Source organism: Callospermophilus lateralis, unplaced genomic scaffold (genome assembly GCF_048772815.1).
Source record: "Callospermophilus lateralis isolate mCalLat2 unplaced genomic scaffold, mCalLat2.hap1 Scaffold_63, whole genome shotgun sequence".
Lineage (NCBI taxonomy): Eukaryota > Metazoa > Chordata > Mammalia > Rodentia > Sciuridae > Callospermophilus > Callospermophilus lateralis.
The window spans coordinates 3,403,889-3,420,190 of record NW_027514713.1 but is presented as its reverse complement, the minus strand read 5'-3'; the positions used below and the strand labels follow the sequence as shown (position 1 = coordinate 3,420,190).

The window sequence follows — 16,302 nt, the reverse complement described above, 5'->3', positions numbered from 1 at the left end:
AACTATGTCATCTGCTCTAATGCCATAATGTACTCCACTATTGTATTGTAAGAAATAAATTTAAGAAGAAAGAAAAAATAACTATGTTATGTTTAAAGAAGAAAACACAAGTTTAAAATATCTTCAAGGAATAGAAAAATGATTGTGAAATAAATATTTGAATTAAAACAAGACCAGAACATTTAGAAGAAAACTTTCAAAATGTTAAGGGAGAGACTTAATCACTGTTTTAGAAATAGCAAAAGAAAGCATTAATGAATTGCCATATAGATCAAAAGAAATTACCTAGAATTAATCACACTGGGTAAAAACTGGGAAATATAAGGTAAGTTAAGAAGCTTGGTAGGGCACACTAAGAAAGTGCATCAAATGTTTAATTGCAATTCCAGAAAGAAGAGAGACTGAGGCACAGATAATATTTGAGAAGATAGTGACTGAATTTTTTCTAAAAGCAACAATCCCAAACACTCTAAAAATAAAAAGAAACCCACATGGACACACATCACGGTGATACCGAAGAAACCCCAAGGCAAAAAGATAAATCTAAATAGAGACAGTTTTGTTTTGTTTTGATTTTTAAAGACAAATTACCTTCTAAAGAGAGGACAGGTTGACAGTTAACATCTCAACAGAAAGAGAATAACTAGAAAATAGTGGAATAATATATACTGAAAGGAATGAAAGAAAATAACTGCCAACCTAAAATTCTATACACACAAAGACATCTTACCAGAATTGGGACAAAATGTCAGAGAAAGCATCAAGAACTTACTACCAGCAGGCTCTTACTCAAGGAAAATCTAAAGGCTGTATTTCAGAGAGACATGTCCCCAGATAGAAAGTATAAGAAGTGAGAAGACCTAAGAGTGAAAATAGAATAAAAGCAAACCACTAATTGGATAAAACAATCTTAATTTAATAATTATACCATGAAAGTATAACATAGCTTGGTTGGGGGTGCAGAGAGTGGGGAAAAAATAAAAAACATTTCATTGAGGGTAACAGAGTTGGATGTGGCTGGGGGGCAGAGATTGGTGGAATCAAGAGGAATGAGGTGGAACTAATGAATTAGGTTGTGTAGCCAGGTCCAGGAGTGCATTCCTGTAATCCCAGAGGATCAGGAGGCTGAGGCAGGATCTCAAGTTCAAAACCAACCTCGGCAACAGTGAGGCACTAAGCAACTCAGACCTTGTCTCTAAATAAAATACAAATTAGAGCTGAGGATGTGGCTCAGTGGTTGAGTGCCCCTGAGTTCAATCCTGGTAGCCAAAATAGTAAAAATCATTCTTATTATTATATTGTGTAGACCATGCAGAATGACATCATGTGGGCCTGGTGGGTCATGCCAGTTGTTCATCCCAAGCACAGGAGGACACTATTCTAAGTTGCAATCATGGAGGAAGTTGTCCAGTGAACGCTCTGGGTATAGGCTAAAGCAGGGCAGGAGTGGATAGAGGGTGTCCACTTAGGTTGCTTTTGAAGTTCTGATTGGGAGATGATGACAGTTTAAATTACGGAGAACAGTACACATGGCTGATTGTGGGTGGGAACAAGAGACATTTAGGACATACCACTGATGGCTTTTGAGACACACTGAATATGAGAGTGAGTAGAGGAAGAAACTGAGAAGGACACTGCTACGTTCACCCAAATCCATATGTTGAAACCTAATCCACAACACAGTGGTATCTGGGGGTAGGGCCTTTGGGAGATGATCATGCAGGGATGGAATGGCTCTTCGACACTGGAAAGAGAGCATGAGAGCCCATGTTTGCTTTATTTATATGGGAGAACGTCAAAGGTTTTCCATGGAATGTTCTTTGCCAAATAAGGTAGGGGTTGGGGTGTCTAGTTCCTAATGGGTTACACCCAACTCCAGAGTTATGAGAACTGTCCCATTAGTCGAGTGAGGGCAGAGATCTCATGCATTGGGCAGTCTACACAAAGAAATGCCAAGATCATTCCCAAGGGGAGACCTCAGTCCCCCATGGCTCAAGTAAAAGACCACTCAAGTAGCTTCACCGGTGTAGTAGCTTCACAGGTGGCATCCACAGAGACTCAGCAAGAAGACGCCATCTATGAACCAGGAAGATACCATCTATGAACCTAGTGGCACCTGCTCTTGGACTGTAAGAAATAAATTCATGTTGTTTATAAACCACTGAGTCAGTGATATTCTGTTATAACAGCCTAAAGGGACTGAGACAGACACCTTGGTTTCTGGTTTGCACCCCTGCATAGATGCAGAGCCCCTCGCTCAGAGGATTCTGCAACAAAGGCAACAACGGGTATGGGAGATGAGGTTGGCAGGTTGTATTTTACACTTGTTTAGTTCCATGTGCAGAAATATCAAGGAACTGTGTAAACACTCAGGTCCAGAATTCAGAGGTGAAGCCTGAGCTAAAAATTCAAATTCTGAGAGTCACCCTCATGTAAGTGGTCCCTGGAGCACAGCAAAGATGATCAGAAAAAGACTTAGGACTTGAGCCTCAAGAAATCTAATGTCATGGAGTCTTTGTAAGCTCAAAGTCTGGTTCAGGTTGCCACAGCTTTTTCCTGGCTCTGCCCCACCCTGGGTTGTTTTGCACTGAGTGTCACGGCACTTAGAGTAGCTAGTAGTCACATTGTGAACAAAACAATAGACAGAAAGCACCCATCATGATATTCACCTCAAGATAACAGCTCGAAAACCTCAGTTTATATTGGTAACATCGATGGGAAGGAAGAGGAGGAGCTGGCAAAGAAATAGGATGGAGCAGCTAGGGTGAAAAAGAAGGAAAGTTGGAACAGGGAATGCTTTAAGGAGTTGTCCACAGCCTTGATGGTGCAGAGGGGGGAAAGAATGAAGACTGACAAATGGCCTCAAAATCCGGGACCTTACAGAAGCCACGTTACTGGAAGTGGTGGACAGATGTCAGATGGCAGTGGGTCAGAGAGAGAAAGGTTTTATCTGCAGTGAGTATAGACGACCTGTCTGAGACCTGTGCTGACCAGGAGGTTGGGCTCCAATGAGAGGGAAACAGGGCCAAGGAGTGTGCTGCATGAAGAGGCTCCAGCAGAGACACACCACTGCTCTCCTGCAGAATAACTACCTGGGGAGGTAGTGAGGTTATTGTCACCAGCACTCTTCACAAAGAAATTGGATGGCTATTTGGTGAAGTGTGAACCGAGAGGCTGAGAACTTCCAAACCTATGACTTAGTAAAAGGGGCCACAGAACCAAAGGGACAAAGGGTATGCCAGCAGGAAAAGTCAGCTGGTGTGAACTGAATTGTGCAGAGAGACTTCACAGGACCCCTCTGCAAGTGCTTAGGGCACATGCTCAATGTGCACAACTGAAATGATCAGCAGCACTTTATGACTATAGTTTGTGAACCCGGCAGAGTTCTAGGTGAGATGCTATAGCAAGTGGATCCCGATTCCATGCTTGGCTGCAGTGCCCACAGTCTAAAAGTTTATAAAACTTTGCCCATTCCCACTACACAGGCTTCAAAGTCATATAAGTAATTTCCCCGCCTCTCAGACAATGCCAGGTTTGCTAGGAGAGCAAAAAACCAGGGCTGATGTCTAGAAATTTCTGATTTTAATGCCTAGTAACCAATGTTTACCTTCTAAGAATTTGCTGTCTGTTATCTTTGAGGGTATTAATTTATTCACTTAAAGGTTTACCTGAGAAAGCTGTGATTTAATTTTAAAACAGAAAAAAAGTCTTCCATATTCAAATCAGCAACACATTTTTGAAAAGCAAAGAGGACAAGACAAAAATATTAACAAATGTAAGCCATGTCCAGTATGAGCATATTTAAATACTGTAACATTAGGAGTTGCCTATTATTAATTGGATAGATCAGTCAACTTTACATTTTCCCTTTGTGATGTCTGAGTAACACAGAACGGTAGGAACAGACCAAGCGCTCCTTCTAGAATCGGCAGCGTGACTCCTGGATCTGTAGCCAGAAAATGATAACTGTATTTTTTTTAAAAAAACTCTGTGCCTGTGTGTGTGTGCATGCCTCTGTGTATGTTTATATTTTGGTATAGGGAGGTTATGAAAAATTTTATAGATTAAAAAAGGTCCAAGCCGGGTATAGTGGCACACACACATAATCTCAGTAGCTAAGGAGGCTGAGGCAGGAGGATCATGAATTCAGAGCTAGCCTGGCCCTGAGAAACTCAGCAAGAACTTGTCTCTAAATAAAATATAAAAAGAGCTGGGGCTATGGCTCAGTGGTTAAGCAGCACTGGGTTCAATCCCTGCTACTAAAAACATACACACAAAACAAACTAACAAAAAACCCAATTGCTACAATGCCTCTACAGTCTGATGATGCTCATCCTTTGGACTTTGCTCCCAGCTCATTTATACCAGCTCTACTTGCTTTCTTTTACCTCCTCCTTCCCTAACCTCCACACCTTTTTAATGAAAGTGCCCTATTTCACAGATGCTTTCCCTGCCTCTAAAATCTTGTCCTCTAGTAAACATTTCACTAAATCTTCCATCTGTTGGAAAATGTGAAGACATTTTCAGATTGGTCCCAAAAAAAGTGACATTACTTTTCCTCTTTTTTTTTTTTTTGAACATTAGCATGTTTTCCTGTAACTATTATAGTCTGTATCAAGTAGGAATGTGTTTGGTTGCAACTAACTGAAAATTTTGTTCGATCTGTGGTTAAATCATAGAGATAGGTATTATCTCACTGAAATAGGAATCTGGAGGTAAGTGATTCCACCGTTCTTTCAGGGGCTTTCTGTCATTATCTAGGACCAAGATACTTTCCACATTCCCATGCCCTCATCCGTAGCATATTGTCTTTTATTCACATGCCTGTGGCCCCCCTGTTGCAATATGCCTCACTATTGAAATAAGGCTGCTGCAACACCAGAGATTACATACTAACACTGTGATTAAATGCAAGAATCAAGCACGTAACAGCACCCGCTTGTCAACAGCAAGCTGGTTAATAATGTTATAGCCTTTTAACTAAGGGCGCCTGAAATTCCCCAACATTTTTCCCGAGTGTGAATCAGCCCCCTGTGAGTCACAAAACTTGGGATTCCCGGACCCAGGTAGCGGTGGACAGAGGCGGTTAGAAATCCGGGTAGGGGCAAAGGGAGAGCTGTCGTAGCATTTATTCAAAGAGCCCACCTTCAGTCTCGGTCTTCAGTTCTCAAGCCTCCACCATTTATTACCAAGTAAGAGTGGGTCCAGCAAGCGGTGCAGCACAGCTTTTCTCCAATCAGACTCCACAAGGGTGGCGCCACGTCTGCGACCAGATCCAATCTCGTCCCCTTGGCGCCACCCTTGTGGAGTCTGATTGGAGAAAAGCTGTGCTGCACCGCTTGCTGGACCCACTCCTACTTGGTAATAAATCCAATCTCGTCCCCTGAAGGGCGGGAACGCGAAGTGCCTACCAGCGGTGACCGCCTCCTGTCCCCCACCCCCCACCCCTCCGCTGCCGCTGGGTTCTGGTTTCTCCAATCACTTGGCGAATAACCAGAAGGTGGGCAGATGTCTTTTCACATTCCTACCAAAGCGTAGGAAGGCTTAATGCGCCAGAGCTAGCAGCTGGGGTCCCACCTCTGGGGCGCTTCCCGAGCGGTTCTATCCAGGAAGAGGGACTTGCCTTAGAATATAAAGCTACTTAATCAGGCGAGGCTGCTTGGTTCTTCAACTGGGGCAAAGAATCCGACAGTCCCTCAGACCCGACTGAGCCAGGGCTGCCTCCACACTGCTCAGAAGTTGGAGGTGCCAGAGACCAACAGCAACATTTAGTTAAGCTTTGCTGCAGGGATTGTTTGGTTCGGTTTCCAGCAACGGAATCCCTCCAAGACCACGCGAAGGGACACCAAGCCCCAACTTCAGGTACCCCGAGCGTGTCCCCTTAGTGATCTCGGTCATGAGTGCTGAGCGGGCCCGTGGTGTCCTGGAACCAAGCAGGTGAGCTACCGGGGTAGTTCTTCGACCGCCCAGACAACCTGGAGGCGCGGTAGCACCCTGGGGTGCTGCCCCGCGCTGCCTAGTCCCTCACCTTCTGGAACCGAAAGGGAAGTTGTGAGCTGAGAGATTTCAAGAACTGCACTCTTCAGACCTTTGAGTAATTTGCAATTTTTTTTTTCTTGCACAATTTACACAAGGCCTTTGGTGCACACAAAGTTTATACTTCTGGAAATTCTGTAGAATAAAGTGTGGAGGACAGAACGCTGCACCGGGACCACCCACCACCACCATTAGTAAATAACCTGGAGGAGGGGGTGCTTTTCTGATCTGCAAAGTTGTAGAGAGTGGGATGTTTGCAGACCCTACTGCCAATTGTGCTTGAGGGCGTGGGTGCCTTTTGTACCGAAGGAACTTTTGGCCATTTTTTTTCTTATTGTTTTCAAAGTCCCAGCCAAAGTATGCCTGGGGGCATCCTGGGGAGAAGCTGGTGCCACGGTTTAGGGGAGCATCCGAGGCCACTGGGTCGCCTTCCACAGGCTTTGGGACTTTCTTTCCCTGGTAGTTCCGGGAGGAGAACTACTAAAAACAAACACTGCTGAAGTTTCTCTCCTGCGCACTGGCAAATCCCAAGAGTGCTGGGCGCATGGGCTGAGACCAAGCAGAGCAGAAACCTGGAAATGAGCTCAAGTGAATCCTACGCAATCGTGGAAGCAGTGCTGGAGAGACAGTGTACCAGAAAGTGGGCAGAAAATTTGAGCTTTCAATATTAGCACCTAAGTGTTAATAAGCAGCCTTTTTGCTCCGCAGAGGGGCTATTAAAAGCTTGGAGAAAAAGAAAATAGTTTTGGAGTTTGTAGTTGAGCGCTCTCTCCTTTGGAGGATGGAATTGAGCAAGAAAAAGAACAGAAACCTTTAATTCTAATTAAAATTCTCCATAGATGAGTTGATAGTACAGACAGACAACTCGGTGCATAATTGATACAGCACTAAAGGAAAGGGGAGTAAGGACGTTTGCCTCTTGACTTCATCACAGCAGTAGGCGGGAGCGACCTTTGTGAAAACGCTACATTGGTCACTGGGGAATAAAAGGAAGAGTAGGATGGCAGTTTTCACGGGAAGTTAGTCTAGACGTGCTTCTCTGAAAGTCACAAGGCAGAAGCAGTTAAAAGCTGAGTTTAAAAGAAGCAGAACAACAACAACAACAACAACAAAAAAAAACCAGTATGAGCTTGTCCCTTTTCCTTACTGGCATATAAATTCCCCGTATTATCACATTGAAAAAGATCCTGGATTGTGAGTGTTTAGGGGAAAACCTTTGAGGGAAATTTGGGTCTATTTGATCGTGGTCTAAAGCTCATTATTCAACTCTAGCCTCCTATTCTTGGTTCAGCGTCCTCCTCCCAGGTGCTCCTAGGAAGGGAGGTCATTCTAGCCAAGGTGGATCCTTTATGGGCGTCCCTCTACAGTCAGACAGTGTGGACAGGACAGGACATTTTCCCTTTGGAGCCCGCTTGATCCAGATGGCTGGATTTGCCCGGGTGCCCTTCACACGGTAACCACTGAGCTCTCCCTGGAAGCAAAGGTTGAGGCCCAGAGCTCAAGGATCTGCCCAGAGACCTGGTGGTGCCGCCCTGGAGGTCAGTAGTCTGCCGGCACTGCAGGAGGTGTGGCGGTGCCTCATGGGGGCCACGTGGCTCCGAACTTGGGGAGCTCAGATCTCGCTGGGTGCCAGGTGGAGTGCAGGGGAAGAAAGGAAATTGCGGGCACTCGCGACTTAGACCAACCCATTAACCAAGTTGTGTTTTCTTCCCCAGTATAGGGATTGCCTCGGCTCCCATCCCGCAGCCCGCATAGAAGCCTGGAAAAGAGGTGGGGAGAGACCATCGGGAGTGAGGGCCGCTGCAGTTGAAGTCCTTCCCCACGAGGGGCGCCCCAGTCCCCGGCTGGCGGACCATGACCAACAGCGGTGGCACGGGCAGCTCTGGGCCCCGGTGGAAATCGCTAACCAACACCAAGAAGAAAAGCAAGGAAGCCACTGTGGGGGCACAGCCTCTGGCCCAGCCAGACCCCGAGGAGCCCAACCCTCCCAGCCCAGAATGAACTAGCAGCTCCCGAGAGAACCAGCACCCCAATGTCCTTGCGGGCGCCAGCGAGTCCCCCAAGCCAGACAAATTGTGTGGGGAGAAGTCTGGCAACAGCCGCTGCAATTTGAAGATCTCGAGATCTGGCCACATTAAGGAGAAGAGGAAAGTGCGTGCCACGCTGCTTCCAGAGGGAGACAGGTCCCCAGAGGAGGCAGACTTCCCTGATGATGCCCAGGAGGACAAGCAATAGCTGGAGTGAGCACTCTAAGGCTTGTCTCTTTTCCCACAATAACCCCAGAACCCAGTTCCATACCTGAGAATTTGGACCCAGCCCCCTATTTGGTGTCTCACCCCACCATATTCATAATATTCACCCGAGGCCTCCAAGATTTTATTTTTCTGGAAATTGAAGTGTCAATTGAGTTCTCAATATTTCATGGCTCAAAGATGCATTAAGTATTTATTTGTTGTAAGAGAAGATACATGTCTCTGAGGAATTTGGCAAAATTATTATTTTTTCCAAGAAGCTGTTTTGGGGCATTTGCCTTTGTTCTTGTCATCTATGGGAGTGAGAGTGATGGAGGGGGCCTTCTTTCAGAGAAAGTAGCTGAACTTGAACTCTTCAGCCCTCAAATGAGGAAGGCTGCTCTTATTGAACATTCTGAAGACTTTCTTGTGAACATCAGATCTCAGTGCTGTTTTTTAATGCCTGAGAAATGCACTTCAGGGATACTTCCATAGACTTACACCTTAAGTGAAGGGGTGGGGAGGGAAGAAGCAGTAAGTAGAAGCATTTCAAAGTGAGGCAGTATTGCTTCAAAAATGGAACTACAAAACCGAACAACATATTTTAGTGTGGATTATTAAAATTGTTCCACTGTAAGACTTAAGGTGACTTCTGTATTTTTTTTCCATTCCAAGACAGAAATTCATCATACTTAAAAGCAGGCATGCAAAGTCCAGGGTGACAGAGTTAATATTTGCCACACAACAAAGCAGCTACTGAAGGAAAGGTGCAGGGAAGAGAACTTTTCCAGAAACTAGCAACATCTGAACTGGAACCAGTTAGCCAGATATTCCAATTTACTAACCACATTCAAGGAAGGGAGGTATCAGTTCATTATTCCTCAATTCTCCTTTTACTTCAGTGCATTTTCATAGAGTAAATCCAAATATATCCTTTCCAGTATTCACTGTTACCTTACCAACAATTTTCTGAAAGTATTTAAACAAATGGACTAAATTCATTCATTTGTGCAAAACTGCTTCTCGCCCCAATCCTTTCCCTTCTAAAGCTTATTTCTTTAAAGTCTGTCTTTATCTAATTTCAAAGTCTTTAGATCTATCAACCTAAACATTCATAGTTAAAATTTGCAGGTTTGCTTTTATTATGAACTTCAAGAAGAAGGGTAAATGAATAGGACTTTCTTTCAGCAAATTACAGGACAGTTATTTTAGTTGTTAAGAGGCACCAAGATCTTTTCCCACTACAATTCGGTTCATTTTTAAACACCCAGAAATGCATACCAAAGAAATTACATTGATCAAGTTTTTGTCATTTTAGACAATGACAAGCTGCTCACTTTGTGTATGTAGGGAAGCTGTATTTTGTTTCTGTCCAATTAATAATTTATGAAATAGCTAAACATGTTGATTGTTCTAGGGAATTTAACAAAGAAATTTGATGAGGATTGCTAAAAGGAATTTAAATTAATGACTCAACATTTGGGTACCAGCAGAATAATAGAGTTAACCATTTGATACGAGAATTTAAACATACCAAAGAACTTAACTCTGGAGGAAATTGTTTACCTGGAGATTATAAATACATTATATTAGAAGAAAAAGCATGTGGGAGTGGTTTTTTGTGTGTGTGTGTGTGGTGGTTTTGTGTCTGTGTGTTTCTTAAGCATAACGACTTTTTTTATTATTGTACAATTAGAACCCAAAAGTATGTGTCCAAATTCACCTCTAGGTCGAATTTCTGGATGAGGAAGACTTTACATTAATTTTAAATGGGTCTATTGCCCTGAGATTCTGATGAATGAGAACTTGCAGTGGACAAGCAGTTGGTGAAGGAGGGGATTGTGGGCAGGGAGAGAAGGCAGCAGATGTGGAAAACTTTGATAAGGTATTTTAATTTTGTTCCACTGAAAATTAGAGTAGGTAACTATCTAAAATGTTCTCTCCCTCTTCAGGAAGGCCAAAAAATTAGTACAATACCTTTGTATAAAATGAAGTCTGCAATTGACTGATTTAAAATCTTACACTAACTCTTTAATCTACAATTTTATTGTTTAATTTTTTCTTCAAAATTCCTCTAAATCCACAAAACATTGGCATTTTCCCAGCTTCTGTGTCTAGTTTTGGATCCTATCCAAGTCTCCAGTTGCCGCAGATATCCAATGGCAGACACAGAATAGTGGAACTAATTAACATGACATCTTTACCCCACTGCTCTGAAAGAAAACCATGCTAATGGCAGTTATGACAGTGAATGCAATTCACAATCTGCCATTGAGGTTTGTAATTACATCGTTTTAAAACAGTCCTAAATTATGCAGTGGGAAGAATACACTGATTTAATCCAAATTCAGTAAAATGGGAAACCAAGAGAAATTGGTGGGATAATAAGATAATTTGAATAAGTGTCTTGCAAGGGATTTATGTGCTTTACAGACAATTAATTCCATTCCCATAATGATTATAAATTCTTAAAGCTTTTAAACTTTGAGATAATTTATAGTACGTAAAAAGAAAATGTTGCTGAGTTAAAATCAGAATTCATTAGTGTAGAGAATTTTATTTTCTTTAAACCCATTTACAAATGAAATTTTACTCACAGATTTGGAAAACATTAGAGGGATTTCAAGGCTATGCTTCCAAATGATATTTTAAAAAAGGACAAAAATCCAGTGGTCTATTTGCCAAATATTCTTATAACCAAGATAATTATATACACAGGGTACTTTTTGCCTCATTGACTCTGCTTGTAAAGTTAGTGGCTAAGCAGTGACTCATATTACAGTGCACCTGAATGTCCCTTTGTGTTTGTATTTAGGTTGTTCATCCCATTAGGACTTGCATTTCAAGAGTGCAAACTCAATCTTGCATATGCAGTTAGGATGGTCCTGTTCAGTATTAACATCTGGATTTTGTTTTAAACATTATGTGAATTCAGCAATGCCGGACCTTAGAAGGGAAATGTAAACCTAATAAGCATTGGCTAAAACTTTGTCAAAAAAATTATTTTCTTGAGATGTAGAGAAGAACATTTGGATAACTCAAAATAAATAAAGGATAAAAAATGAGCAAGAAGGATTTGAAATAAAAGGCAAACCAGAAAGGAATAAGTGAATGGAAACTCATATCCATGGATCACAGAGACCTTTTATGAAAAAAGAGAATGAATATTATTTTTCCTAGAAGTTGATTTTATTACTGGAGTTTATTTTAGATGTACAAAAATTTAGGGGATTCTTTCTTGGAATAAATTCAAGTTTATCATTTTTTTGTGGGGGGGGGGAGAGCGGGTAGGTGAGTACCAGGGATTGAACTCACAGGCATTGACCACTGAGCTAAATCTCCAGCCCTATTTTGTATTTTATTCAGAGACAGGGTCTCACTGAGTTGCTTAGCACCTCGCTTTTGCTGAGGTTGGCTTTGAACTCCCGATCCTCCTATCTTAGATTCCTGACCAATGAGATTACAGACATGCTCCACTGAGCCTGGTTTCAAGTTTATCTCCACAGCAAGTAAAAAGTGAGATGAGTATCATACATTGGTATGTCAACAGAAGAGACATCCAGTAATATGAGGCTGAACCTAGACTAACCTAGACTAGAAACTGGTCTGAAACCAGACTAGAACGAGTGTAGTACCCAAGTCAAACTTTGTCATAAATGAGCTGGCTGTCACACTGCACCACAGGTTTTCTCACCTGTTCTCTGTACTCCCTGACCCTGATCTCACCTTATCTCTATGCATGCCTTTTTCTGAGGTTTGGGGAAGTGGAAGATGAACCACCAGGAGGCCCAGGGGCCCTCCCCAGCCTGCTGTAGGCACCAAAAGCATTTTGTCAATCTCTCTGTAAAAAGATGGCTCTGCAGATTTGGAACATGGAATGCTTAGCCTTCATGGTGAACCAAGATTACCACTAAAAGATGGAACGTTAGGAAACTACACAGGACTTACCTCAGCAGAGGATGGTCAAACATTTGAATAGAATGAATAGAAGGGGTAACAGCTGGGAACTGTTACCAACTGATGGCAGAATATAAGCAATCTTATAAATATGCAAAGCAAGGAATTTGGTTGAATTGTTCTATAGCTGAAATGATAGGCTCATAATCATCATGTCAGAGTTGTTAGCATAACCTCATGCAATAAGATCCAGAGTGGAGTGTCTTTATCTCTGGGGTGTGGGACACACTGTTTAGCCAGGAGATAAAAATTTCTGGCCCAAAACCATAAAAGAGTCAGTTTGAAGAAGTTGAAGCTCTCTATTCCTGAGTAGATTGACCTGCTTGTTGAGTAGAGGGTTGGGACCAATATGAAGCCTCCTGTGCTATTTTTTTAAGGGATTTCCTCTGAGTTACAAGCACCCTGAATTATACATTTCTTTCTAACAGTCAGTCGATAAACATAATTGTTGATTCTCACCCTCCGAGGCTGGTAGCGGAAAACGCCTGCACTTATGTAAGACATCTATTCTAGTCCCCTCTCTGATTTGCTCTTGGAGCGTTTCCTTACTATATAAAATAAAGAGATGGAGTTCCAACACTAGAGCTCTCTTTTAGTATGCTGCTATTTTAAGCAACTGGTTGTAAAAGTTAACTTCAACAGTGCTCATTGTTTACTTTAAAAGAGAAGGCTCAAGCTGTGGAAGGCAGGAGGGAAGGCCAAGAAATATACACTATGATACAGATACTGCCACCATCATGCCATCGTTTGACCCAGCAATTGAGGTAATCCTGCTATATGGGAACATTGAGCCCCCTCAATCATGTTCAGAACAAAATCACAGCAATGACTTCTTATTATAGTGTCTTAACATTGAAAAGAGTTTGCTTTGAGGCTCGGGTTGTAGCTGACTGGGAGAGCAAGTTCCTAACATGTGCAAGGTCTAGCTGGATCCTCAGAACTAAAAAAAAAAAATATATATATATATATATATCTCACTATTATTTTGTTTGCTTCTTATAATTAGTTAATTAGTTCTTGGACAATCCAAAACCTAATTGTGTATTCTTGTTTAAACTCAATTTTTTCTTTCCCTTTGATGCCATCCTAGGTGAGAAATGCATCTCTTTAAAGCACAGGGGCCTGGCCACACCCATTTCTTTACTCTTGATTATCCTCTGTCTAAAATCCTACAGGATAAGGCCAAGCATCCATGCCAGCCATTCAATATGATTGACACTTCCCCCAGAGTGGGTTTTGCCTTGTCAGGTCTTCAGACTTCTGTCTATTCTGTTGACTCTGTTTGGCATATTCTATCCCCACCCCATGCCCAGAAAACCCTCAATCAGCATTCAGGACCCAAGAGTTTCTTCCCATTTGCTGCAGTTTGGAGCTTGAATGTCCCCCAGAGGCCCATGTGTTGAAGGCTTGGTCCTCAACCTTCTGGGAGGTGATGGAACTTTTAGAAAGTGAGGCCTAGTGAAAGGAAGATCATTGGGCAGCATGTCCTTGAAGGGGCTCTTGGGACCCCAGCCCATTCCTATTTCTTTCTCTGTGTTTCCCAGCCACCATGACATGAGGAACCTCTACTGCCCTACTATGATACGCTGTATTGCCACAGTTCTAAAAGCAACAGGGCTAAGCAATAAAAGACTGAAACCATAAGCCAAAATAAATCCTTCCTCCTTTAGGTCAATTATCTCACTTATTTTGTCACAGTGACAGAAAGCTTACTAGAGACCATTTAACTGTCACAAGCCTCCCTTCTCCTGGCATTGCCGATGGCTTAACTGGAATACATTCAAACGTGTTTACCCACCATCAACAACCATATTGTATGGATATGGTCACACATCTCCCTGTCCTTTTGAGTATGAAGCTCAGGGAAATTCAAGGGGCAATGCTCATTCCTTGTGTACCTTCATAAACTCCTAGTTAATCTACAAGGATCCATTGATCCTTTGGCTAGTAGATCTTAGAAGGGTCACCTTCTTTTTTTTTCTCTGAGGAAGCAGCTATGTTTGACAGGGTAGAAAAAAAATTCTGAGGATTGTGAATCAGTAAGAGTCAAAGTACAATTAGGAGAAAGAAACCACACAGTAATTTGAACAGGGAGTATTTAATATAAAGGACTATTATCCACAACAGGGATTGAAGTAACAAGGGATTGGCTACTAAGAAGTAAAGGGGACCCTAATAGGTTGACACAGGAATCCAGGTCAATGAGAAAGCACTGCCCTTTGGGCTAAGACAGAGTGCTCAAAACAGTTCCCCTCTTCCTTCAACCCCCTAAGTCTTATTGTAAAGGGCACAGCCATGACTCACTGATTGGTAGAGATGTCTCTGTGGTGCCCCATCAGTATTAGTTTCTGGAAATGCATCTTTTAGAACTGGAGACAGTGCGCCAACAGAAACGAAAGCTCTAATCGCCAAATGACTTGAACCCCACGGACGAAGACACCCTAGGAAACGTTGCTAGGATGGGTGGAGACAGCAGGGGAGGAAATAGATATTTCTTCAGGCCAGCCTATCTCATTTCATAACATCTTCTTTTGTTTGATATCCTCTTAGGAGATGGCACCTGCAAGATACTCTGAACTCATTGTCGATGCTTCACAGCTTCTTGACTGGCCACCTCTGCCCATTCTCTCACTCTCCATTGTAGCCAAAGCAGAATCCTTTCAATTCACTGACCACTGCTCTCTCTTCCCCCTCCATGTCTTGGAACACATTCCACCCCCTGCCCAGGAACCCTCCTGGGGGTCAGGTTCCTGATGGCCTCGTGTTTGGGACTCTTCACATATGCTTTTTCTTTAGACTTTCAATGATTTTGAGGATACTTGTGCCGCTTGAGCAACCATAAGTAAATGGAACTGGGGTGGAGTTACATCACCTCTCCAGCTCCTTTTACCTTGTCAGTCAGTGGAGGATGTAGCAACAGTTCAGTGTTTGCACAAACCAAGTGTACATGCAGAGCCCTCTGACCAGAGAAACTATGCAGCCTTGCAGAAGCCCCCAGCAACATCAACTGCTTTGATTCTCACTCCTGAGTAATGAGTTGAGAGTGCCTAAAGGAATTATTTCAGTGGGTTTCCTTTGAAAATAATCTGAGGACTAGGGATATAGCTCAGTGGCAAAGCACCTGCCTGCAAGCCTGAAGCTCAGGGTTTCACTCCTCCTACTACTAAAGGGAAAAAAGATATCTAGAATTTAGAGATACTACCTCCTAGGAATCCCAAGAAGCTTGCCTTTTGGAAAACTGTAGTTATGTCTTTGCTCCAAAATTTCAAGGACAGGTAACACAGGGGAGGATCTAGGAGATAAAGAAAGAAAAAAAGACTACATATATTGGCCCTGTGATGACCAAGAGGGGGAGTTGGATTCTGGGCTGTCATCTTTACATTCAAGAGTGGATCCTGAGCCTGGGATTGTTTAGTGAATACATTTGAAGTGTTGCCATACACTCCTAAAGGAGGGTGAAATAGAGACATGAAGAGGTATCAGCTTGGGGGGAAAATGGAATGGTAAGTGTCAGGAATGTCTGGGGCTGGCTTGGGGTATTTACAGGGATAGCATTTTGTCAGTTATAAAACTTCTAAATCCGTGGGAATGACCATTTTCTCCAAATTCTGATCCTGGAGACAGGAGAAGGGCCAGGAAGCAGTCTCATCCTCACAATCCACATGGTTTGCTCAAGCTGTCCAACTCTACCCAGTGGGTGGGCATCTGGCAGCGGGAAGGGTTGGCAGAGTCAATCAAGGTGGCTAGTGAGGCAGGGTTCACAAGGTAGCTGCTTGGCTGTTCTCTGGAGGGTTTCAAGGCTCCTGGGCTTTGGTAGATCATATTTTACAGGAATCCTGTCTCAGGCTGAGTTTGCAGAAGGCTGTGGGTTGATTGAAGGCAACCACTCATGTCTTCACCCTTGGATGTATTCTGTTTGTTTATACTGAGGCCACCTCTCAGGGATTCCATGGGGAGGTTGAGAGACTGAGAGAGAGAGAGCACAGGCAGACACAGAGCAGGGGGAACAGCATAATAGGGGACCCAAGAGGCCCAAGTGCTCTGAAAGAAGCCAGGAACAGTGGTGCACACTTGTAAT

At 43.0% G+C, this 16,302-nt stretch overlaps 1 pseudogene; it reads left to right on the top strand.

The window, feature by feature from the left end:
* The first annotated feature begins 7,890 nt into the window (after positions 1–7,890).
* LOC143389351 (proline-rich protein 15-like) lies at positions 7,891–8,271 on the top strand (annotated as a pseudogene).
* Positions 8,272–16,302: the final 8,031 nt, after the last annotated feature.